Below are 10,067 nucleotides of genomic sequence, written 5' to 3'. Positions count from 1 at the left end.
CAGTTTATCAAAGTGATTTTGAATCCAGGTCATTCTGAATCCTAGGTTCAAAATGGGACTAGATAAATTCATGGGTGATAGATCTATTAACAGCTATTAAACAAAAGAGTCAAAGACATTCTCTGGCATCTCTAAACAAATTACAATGAATAGCCAGGGAGGGTATGATTCTCGATATCACTCTCAATATACCCTGCCCATATATTCTTCCTCTAAAGCATCCACTCCTACCACCACTAGAGACAAGACACTGGGCTAGATGGACCATTTGTTTTACCCAGTATGACACTTTTTATTTTCTTATGTTCTACACACCTACCCTCCAGGGTCTGCAACACCACTCAACTTGGTGCTATCTGCAAATTTGCTAAGTGTGCGCTCAATCCATCCTTCAAACTATTACTGAAGATATTATATTAAACAATGCTGGACCAAACATAGAAAGAACATCGCTCAATATCTCCTCCCGACTGGACACCAAGCCAATGATGATATTAACTGAGCACAATGGTCCAACCAGTTATGTATCCATCTTAAAGCTCTACTTCCATTTAGTCTCTCTTTCCTTAGCTTATTCATGAGAATGTCATGGGAGACAGTGTAAAGAGCCTTACTAAAATCACATCCACTGCTCTTCCAGGTGCTTAGAAATAGATTCCTTGATGACCTGTTCTATGATCGTTCCTGGTAAAGAGGACTCATCTGTAATTCCTCAGGTTCTCTTCTCTTTCTTAAAGGTGCTACCAAATTTACCATAAAAGTGGTACTTGAGGATGCCCGAGAGAGAACTGAATTTGTCATGACTTATGAAAACATAACCCAGCTACACGGCTCCTGAGGAAAAAGAAATACAACTATAAACTTAGCAATTGCAGGATGATGGTAGAACATGCTTTTGATAAACTTAAGGCAAGAAGGTGCTTCCCCCAAAACCATTTAGATGCCAAAATAGCAAATGCTGTGTATATGGTAGTGACCTGCTGTGTACTATCCAATTTTGGCATAGATAAAGGCAAAATATTTTAATTTAGAGTGAACCCGGAACACTGATGGTTTTTCAAGCCAATTTACCCAACCAAAAAGAAGGTATACCTATCAACATTAGTGCAGGTTCAAGAGAGGCAAGGGTTGTAAGAGATTTGTACCCACATCCTGATCATGCAGAAGAATATTTATGAGTGACTATTTAAAAATATTATGCATTGATCTCTTGATTGCACTTACCATGGACCTACAATATTAATTTTTCTGTGCTTATCTGAACCTGAGCCATCCTGGAAAAACATAATACTGTCCCTAATAGGAACTGTGTTGACCATCAGTCAGGAAAGCCCTCCTACATAACATCTGAACACCTCATATAGCAATACCAAACATCATAGGCAACACTTACTGACCAACTTCCCTCTCCCTATGCTTCTGCAGGGGTATCTTCATTTGTATCCCAAGACAGGTTCTCTGAGCATTCCTAAGTTATTTCCTGGAACCTTGCTCAGCTAGTTGTTCCTTAGTAAGTGCAATTTGATTCAGATTGACTGTGGTCTGGCTCCTGAGATTCCTCCTTAGATCAGGACCCCTAATAGAGGAATGGGGTCATGGGAAACAGTCAGCTCTGTCATCAAGCAACAGTCAAGCACCTTGTTCATTGCCATGTAGTATGGGTGCATTTCATCCATACTACCAGAGGACCTTTGGTTAGCATCCTTAGTCTTATGGTGTGGCTTCTTTCAGTCAGTGCCTAATGCACTCATGGTGCTGAAAACCAGTCTGTTTTATTCTCAAGTGCGCCAGCTGCTCTAAGATGACATTGTAATGGTGTACATTCCTAGTATTCCCTAAAGTCATGGTCTTGGAAATACTACCTCCATATTTTAACAGGAACCCTGGAACACTATGTCTAGGCAGCTAGCTACAAATGGAGAAACTATCCTTAGTTGAGCAAAACAGGGATTAGCTGCATTCAGGTAGTCTGCTAAGGCTCAAATGGTAAATAAGGGGTTTAATATTGGATAAAGGCAAGCATTTAGCAAACAAAGCTAGGCCAAGATATTGCGTAGTGGGGCTCTGTTTAAATCTCTTACTGTAAGCTACCTTAAGCCTTTGTTGAGAAGGGGATATATAAATAGCATTCATTGAGTGTCATACCTTTTGAGAAATAGTAAGTGGGGAGTGAATAGATAGTATGTAGAAAAGCCAGATGATACAGATATTAGGAACTGTGGTAATATCAAGACTTTCTGTACTCAAGACCTGCTGCTTGCAGATATTCTATATCCATCCTGCAAAATGAAAGAGTAATAGGACAGGTTGCAACTTAGCTTTAGTACATACCTACATATCCCCCTGGCTGAGCTTGCAAACTCAATGTGTAGTTACCCCAGCACAAATACAAGATGTGTAAGTGTAAATGATGGGGCTATGGGCATCTATGCACTCGCAAACACAGATAACTGGGGTAAACAGGGTTTGGTATTCCCTATGACTATTTGTATCAATTGCATACAGAAAGCTTTTAGGGGACTTGCACAGATTTTTTTCATTGTCCTTCCATGAAAGGAAGTATAGGCACTTTCTTTTAAAATTGCCTCTTATTCAGAGTGTTTACTGATCAATATGTATACACTGGCCGTGTCTACACAAGGTGCTTTACTGCACAGTAGACTAATCTATTGTGCTTTAAAGTGTCACCGTCTATATATGCAGGCGCTTACTAAGCAGTAAATTAGTTTACTGTGCAGTAAATTTACTTAAAGCCAAATAGAATTAATTGCACATGTAGATGCACCCACTGAATAAAAAGTGTTTAAGCTTATGATATTATAGGTGAGATCCTCCAGTGAGCATTTACCTATTACAGTACCATCTGCATCTAAGAAGTACCAAGCAAATGTCAATATTAAGAAAGTTTCTGCTTTATAAAGTCATGTGTGTAAAAATCCTTATTCCTAAAATTATTTCATAGATTTCATAGACATTAGGGCTGGAAGGGACCTCGGAAGATCATCGAGTCCAGCCCCCTGCCCAAAGGGCAGGAAGTCAGCTGGGGTCATAGGATCCCAGCAAGCATCCAGTTTGCTCTTCAAGGTGTTCAATGTAGGCGCTTGAACCACCTCCGGTGGCAGGCTGTTCCAGACCTTGGGGGCTCGGACAGTAAAGAAATTCTTCCTTATGTCCAGCCTGAAACGGTCTTGTAGTAGTTTATGACCATTCGACCTAGTCGTCATCCCTTGGGGCGCTCTGGTGAACAAACGTTCCCCAAGATACTGGTGGTCACCCTGATAAACTTACAGGTGGCCATCAGATCACCCCTGAGCCTGCGCTTTTCCAGGCTAAAGAGCCCCAGGGCTCTCAGCCTGTCATTGTAGGGTCTGCTTCCCTGACCTCTGATCATGCGCGTGGCTCTTCTCTGGACTCTCTCAAGCTTCTCCACATCCTTTTTGAATTGTGGAGCCCAAAACTGGACGCAGTACTCCAGCTGCGGCCTCGCCAAGGCCGAGTACAAGGGGAGAATGACATCCCGGGATTTGCTTGAGAAGCATCTATGGATGCAAGCCAGCATTTTGGTCGCTTTACTAGCTGCAGCATCGCACTGCAGGCTCATGTTCATCTTGTGGTCAATGATGACCCCCAAGTCTCTTTCTTCCTTAGTGCTAGCCAACATAGCACTGCCGAGCCTATAAGGATGCTGCGGGTTTTTCTTCCCAAGGTGGAGAACCTTGCATTTATCGGCGTTGAACACCATCAGATTCTCATCCGCCCACTTGCTGAGCCTGTCCAGGTCAGCCTGGATCACCCGCCTGTCTTCTGGTGTGGATGCTTTGCCCCAAAAATATATTATATTATATTATATTTGACTTTCAGTTGTTCAAAGTTTTTGCCGGTGCTTGTATAAAGAATTTTTTGTTTTTGATAATTTTGACAATGTTTTTCTACACAGGTGTAAATTCCATTGGACTTCCTCTTCTGGGAGTTCATACCAGATACTAAAGAAACTAATTTTCAAAAGCACCCAGCAAGGCTGAATTTCTTTGCAGATATTTATAGATGTTTTTACGGTTGTGAGAGGTATTTAGGGTATCAAATTGTTAGGCTTATAGCACTGAACTGGTTTTGTTTTTCTAAGATTTTTATTGGTGTTTTCAAAGTTATTCCTAGTGATTCTTGCAAGTGTATCCAATCCCTAACATACTTGGTAAGGTTTGCATGGTTTCCAGTTTAGAAAATGAATCCCTCCATTTTATTTTCTTTGGAGTGATATAATTAAGTTAATCCAGGCTTATAGTACTTGCCAGGAAATAGCATATGCACATTTTATCCAAGTACCAGTTGGAAATCAGTAAGGGCAGAACTTAGAAAAAATGCATGGAAAGACTATCAGTTTAATTAGATTTATTCTTCCAAACACAATCATAGGTAAAGTCCATCTATTTAAATCTGATTTAATCATGCTTAGAAGTAGCATGAAACTGAATTAAATCAAGTTGTCCCTATTCAAGAAAATGTTCAGACCAAGATATAGAAATCTTTGAGAATTCTGATTAGCCAGAGAGTCTACTGGTCAGAGGAAGGTAGTTTCTTGCTCAGCCATATTACTTCCAGTTTACTTATATTAACATGGTAACCTGCAGTGAAGACATCTGTTTCGAAGACTGTACCTTCCTTCTGAATTCAGCCTTCCACACTACTAATAGAATGCCAGTTGTCTTCTGCAAAAAGTCTGTTCTGCCCCTTGGTTTCAGTCATATTTGCTTACATATAGTTATTGCTAATCCTTTTTTGATGGTAAATTATAGGGGGTACATTCCACATTGTTAAAGGGAAGCTGCAAGCAGTCTAGAGAGGCCCTCAGGGTAAAGAGATGGTTAAAGACTGATCAGAGACTATAAGCAACATACAACAAGAAATACAGGGCAAAGGGGAACTGAGTGAGTAGAAAAACTGTAAGATACCTAAACAAGGAATTATGTAAATGCTTCTGGAGGACTGTTTGTAGTCAAGCCCAGTAATTCTGTTAGTTTGACATTGAGGGTCAGTGAGTTTTTTTGGTGAATTATACAATTTGCTATTGCAGAAATAATGCTTTGATCAATTAAATATTTTCGAAATCAAAGCCAAATACCACTGAAGTCCACAATCAAAAGCTTCGAATTGATCAGGAACTATAAAAATGTTTTTAAACCTGGCTTTTTATCATAGGTGAGAATATTTATTCTGTCTTTAACTTTATTCTGTCTTTAACTTATGTTAAAGGCTGTCTATATTCACTAGGAATAGTGAATCCAATAATAAGATGCAGGTGTTCTGTGCCCTTGTCTTTTGACTTCACAAATGGTGTCAGAAAGGGTTCCTTAATCAGAAGAGTCTTGAAACATTTTCAGGAAATTGAGAGGATACTGCCTTTGATACGATGTGTAAAACTCACTTCCCAGTTAATGCTATCTGGGGGGTTTCCTTGTTGAGAGATTTGAAATAGATTCTTCACATATGACTTTCCAATTGCTATTTTGCTCAGATTTGCTGTATATCCACTGAATTCAGAAAATTGTTAGTTATTGCAATATCTAGTATATCCTTGAGATGTGCTGATATATTCATTTTTAGCTGGAAAAAACTGTTGGTAGTGCTGTTTTAGGATTCTAAATACTAATTAATTTTTCAAAACTGCAATATTTGTTCACTATTAGTTTTTGCTCAATCCGATGGAATATGACATTCCTTTGTGATTTGTTCTCAAATGTAAATATTGTATTCTATATCTTCACCAATTAAAAATTAATATGATGCCAGTAGCTAAAAGGATTTATTCAATTGCTTGCTCCTAGGAAAAAGAGTTTTTGCAAAGTGCGTGAAAGAAAAGTATCTCTAGTGGTTTTGTGACCAACAGAAAAAATTAGTATCTGGACCATACTTGGGGCTTAGGACTCAAGCCCCAAAGGCCTTTGGATTACAATGCACCAAGGAGAAAAAAGACATACAAGTGGAGTGACCGAGCACATAGTGAAATCTGTCCCTCGCTTTTATGTAAATATCATATTTTCTTGAATAAAACATGCACAATTTCTCCCCAAACCAGCTAGGGAAAGTTGGGTGCTTCTTATATAAGATAAATATGTTTGCTTCCCAGAGCAACTCTGGGAATCACAGCAATTAACATTGTGGTAACTCTCCTCAACCAAATCTTGGGCCCCTGGGGCGTCTCCCCACCAACTAACACAGCACTACATATTGCATGCTGGATTGGGTCAATGTACAGAGTCAGACCTGACCAGGAAAGCAGTTCTCTATGGGCACCTGACCAGACAGCAAGGGACCATGACAGCTCGCTTTGACCAGTTCATATCCTGCTTCAGGTATGCACTGTAAAAAGCCAGGAACCTGCTCATAAACTGACACTCAGACCCCACAGTTGAGGGCTGTATTAAAATGGGACTAAGTGAAATGTACTGGTACTACAGGAAGACAGAAGAGGATGGCAGACCTCATCTGGTGGAGAGGGGTCTGGAATAGACTTTTTCAGGGGCAGGCCCTCTAAGGAGGGCAGTAGGTGGGGTTATGGGTATGGAGATGGGTGCGTGGGCATGTGGATACACGATGCAAACTGTGTAACAGGTTTTTAGTGTGCTTTGACCTGCCAAGTGAACCACGGGAGCCACTTGGCAGAGTGTTGGAGGTTATATAACATTTATTTATTTATTTATTTTGCAAAAAAACAAAGTCTGTGGCTAATCCCAACATGTGGCTTCAGCCCTAGCACACAGCCCCAGTGCACCAAATGGGGGGTGTGCAGGGTCAGACCTAAAAATCTGGATTCTACCAGAGAAAAACCTTGGGAAGCAAAAAGGGAGAAAAAAAGGAAGACATACAGTAATGTTTTACACTCAAGCTAGTTTGCATTAAAAAGGCTTTGCGATGTTACAGCTAGTGCAGGGCCCCCTAGTAGAAACATTATTCTTTTGTCAGAAGACCTGCCTCTCAGAACCATGTAAGTTATACTTAATAAGAGTATATATACAATTTATATACAGTAAAAGAGCTTTTCTGTTAATGTAAGTTGCATCTGCCTGGGAGAGTTTTTCAGCATAGTTACATCAGGTAGGGGAGTAATTTTTATCAACTTTTTTCTCTAGAAAAAATATTTCCAGTATCAGTAGAAAAGGTAAAAGTATTTATCATTCATACCTTTACCCTATCTATAAATAACTCTACTTGCTATCTTCAATAGCTACTAACTGGTTTTATTATAGTTTTCACATGAGCACTACTGCCCCATCTATCCCCAACTCTGGGGAACAGGAAAGGGCCGGGATGCTGAGCAACCAAACAACATGGACAGCCAAGCTGGGCCTAGCCAGCCTGGGGTTTTCAAAAGGACCGATGGTTGCCATGGAGAGGGCACTCTTTGGCATTGCTCTTTGATGGGAACAGAGACAGGGAAGAGTGTGTGGTATTGTTTGTTCTTTTTTAAAATTGAATAATGGACACACACCCTGCCCCGGTCATCGATCAGCTGCTGGGGGACCCCCCACCCCCCAAATCAGATTTTTTGACATGCTTCTTGACATCTACTTTGATTCCTTCATCTAAGCATTTGGTGACCTGAACATAAAAAGAAAAAAGAAACAAGGTTAGTTAGCAGGATCTACTTGCTATGAATCCATGCTGGTTGCCCTTCAGCATTATTTTTCCTGCTAGACTCCCACAAATGTGGTCCTTAATACTTTTGTTAAGGTTTTCCTGAAGATAGAGGTGAGACTAACTGGCCTATAGTAACCTAGATCCTCTTTTCTCCCCTTCTTGAAAACAGGAACCACACTAGCCCTTTTCCAGTCCTCTGGGGCCTGTCCTGAGCTCTATGAGTGCTCAAACAGTCATGCCAGTGGTTCAGCTATAAGTGACACTTGCCAATTCCTTCAGCACCCTTGGATAAAAATCATCTGGGTCTGCTGATTTGAACATGTCCAGCCCCTCCAAATGCACCTGCACTAGGTCAGTGCTAACTGTTGATAGGCTGATGTGGCAGCTTAATTTAAAGCCACATGTTAATTAAATATGAAAATAAATGGTACAGTAAGTATAGCACCCCTGCACTGCAGTTTTTATATTAAATTAAGTTTATTTTGTGCTATCCATACTGTCACGGTGGCATTCTCGCGGAGGGCCATGATCTCCTTGAGGCCCTCTCACCGCGCTACTTCGGCCCGAGGGCACCCTCCATTCTCGCCCGCCACGTCTTGATGGAATATATAGTAGGGAGGCTGCCTTGTGTTTCCTCGGGCACGTAAGCTCCTGGACCCCTCGTGGGTCTCCCCGTGCGATGGGCGCTACCCAAGCACCCCAGCCTTATGGGCTATGCGTGGCTCCTACCAACCCCTAATACCACGCCCCAAGCCTCGCAGATGTAATAGACGTTGTCCGGTCTGTACGCCCGCTTCCCGGGCCTCCTCTCTAATGGGGCCCACTCTGGGCTCCCTCTCTCATGCCCAGCCTCTTGCTGGAACTCTCGTCTAGCCCACTCTGGGCCTCCCCTGCCGGTGTGGTTCCGCTCAGGGACTCTCTAGCAGGCCTCCGGTCCTATGGGTCAACCGCACGGGCACCCTCTCTGACCACGCTGCTACTCCCCATCTTCTCGGGGCAACCGCAGTGCCCTGCCTCAGTCTGAGGGGTGTTACCGCACTAGCCTGCGGCCGGGCTCGCTATGCCCGTCTCGGGCTTCTCAGTAATTACCCTTCTCTCTAGGGCTCCTCAGTATGGCGCTCCCCCTCTTTGGGGCTCACCGCACCCCCACGGGGCTTCTCAATCATATACAATGGCGCTCCCCCCTCTTTGGGGCTCATTGCGCCCCCCACAGGGCTTCTCAATCAGATCACCCCTCTTCCTGGGGCCGGGGTCTATGTTCCCCCCCCACGCAATCCGGGGTCTAGGTCCCCGTCTGCAACCTACCGGTTGCGCCCGCAACCCACTGGCCGCGCTCCTCGCCGCCAGTTGCTCACGCACTGGAGTGCGAGCTGCGCCTTCCCTGGCGCTATGAAAATAATGCGCCCTCTTGGCGCTAGGGCACCCCACACTCTCTGGGGTCCCTATAATTGAGGCCTCCTCCAACCCCTACAGCCTCACCCAAACCTCCGGGTGTAATATATAGAGCCAAACAAACTCAAAGCACAAGCCTCTAGGCTATAACATAACCACAAGCCACATGGCCATAACATAGTATCATGGCTCGAGCCTCCAGGGCTATCATGAGCTATACTTGCACCTCAGACTTCTCCCCATAGCTTGGCTGAGTGAGCTCCTGCCTCTTCGGCTGCTGGCAGCAAACTGCCAGCCTGGCCTCAGCCCTGGGCTTTATAAGGGCCAGGCCCTGCCTCCTACAGGCAGCTGGTTCCCCTTGGTTGCTCTGGCAACCCACAGCTGCGCTCATTACCTGAGCAAGCCTCAGCTGGGCTCGTTATGGCAGGCCAGGGCGCGCTCACTCGCTCCTTGGCAGTTTCTCCTTTCCAGGAACAGGGGCACCGAGGTGCCCTGCGACACATACATATATAGTTTTCATATTTTTACTGACAATTGCAACTGACAATGTCACATCATAGAATAGATGTTGTTAAGGGAAGCAGGGAGATTTGGAAGATACATGGTTCAACTAAGGAGCATTTGGCACCCAACAACATGAAGAAGGCAATTTGGGTATCCATAATAAGAGTACTGTGTGAAATTCTTTTCATGATGTCCCTGCAAATGCTGGTTAAGCTCATAAAAGATTCCCTTAAGACAAGAAAATAAAATAGATATAGTTCAAGTTTTCATCTGCCTCCATCCCAGTGGATAACCAATTTTGGAGTATAGCTTTTATGACAATATAGATAATCACTAGTAAATGATTTTTAAAACAGATTGTATAGTTCTTATATTATTTATGATATTCAATTGTAAGGAAATCATGATGTGTGTGTGTATGTTTATCTCTTCAGGGAACTTATTTAAGGAACACTGGGATTTTGAACATTACATCATGTTAGTTTGTATTTCAAATATGTAGGAATAATGTCATTCTCAGATAAGTTTCCTCATGA

This window comes from Alligator mississippiensis, chromosome 2 (assembly GCF_030867095.1).
Source record: "Alligator mississippiensis isolate rAllMis1 chromosome 2, rAllMis1, whole genome shotgun sequence".
Classification (NCBI taxonomy): Eukaryota; Metazoa; Chordata; order Crocodylia; family Alligatoridae; genus Alligator; species Alligator mississippiensis.
Note: the sequence above shows the minus strand (reverse complement) of the source record.